Raw genomic sequence first — 584 nt, 5'->3', positions numbered from 1 at the left:
ATTTCCAGTCTATTCCAAATGCCTTTATCATATTCCTTCTTATAAAGAGAGAAACAAGAGTGAGAAGCTGAGAGAAATGAATGAGTGTGTATCTTTTCCATTTAGGACTAAAAAAAAGTTTCAGTTCCCATATTTTATTTAAAAAATTGTTTTCCAAGTGTGTATTGGAGGAAGATGTTTATTTCAGTTGATTTGTTCCTTAATTTAAAAAAAAAATAGTAAAAAATATTTCTTAAAACTTTTATTCTAGAAAATTTGACCTCAACCAACATGAATGGATCGGCATGTCAGCTGTTTGGAGAAAATTTGTCTTTCCATCAAAGGAAAACTAAAGCTCAAGTTTGCCTGCAACAATTTTGCGCCGATTAAAAATTAAAAATGGCAAAGTCTCCATCTGCATCAACCACCTGCACTGAGTTGAGGTAATCTGTATTTGATCTGGAGTCATGGCCGCACACAATCACTCCAGAGGTCACAAATGTTCCCCGGGCCGCACATTGGACAGCTCTACCTTACACAGTTTGACTGGGAACCCGTTTGTATGATTGGGTTAAAATGACTTTTTTCTCCTAAAGTTCTTTGAA

General features: G+C 35.3%; 1 protein-coding gene across 1 annotated transcript in view; it reads right to left on the bottom strand.

The window, feature by feature from the left end:
* Positions 1-228: 228 nt before the first annotated feature.
* The window catches only part of LOC106943186 (substance-P receptor-like), a 14,325-nt gene continuing 13,969 nt past the window's right edge, over positions 229-584 (bottom strand). Inside the window, exon 5 of the transcript XR_001423842.1 lies at positions 229-511. The gene's annotated coding sequence lies outside the window, so the exon portion shown is untranslated. The remainder of the gene's footprint in view (positions 512-584) is intronic.

This window comes from Poecilia latipinna, unplaced genomic scaffold, assembly GCF_001443285.1.
Source record: "Poecilia latipinna isolate Pla-1442-1.1 unplaced genomic scaffold, P_latipinna-1.0 Scaffold4962, whole genome shotgun sequence".
NCBI classification, from domain to species: domain Eukaryota; kingdom Metazoa; phylum Chordata; class Actinopteri; order Cyprinodontiformes; family Poeciliidae; genus Poecilia; species Poecilia latipinna.
Note: the sequence above shows the minus strand (reverse complement) of the source record. Positions and strands in the feature narration are given on the sequence as shown.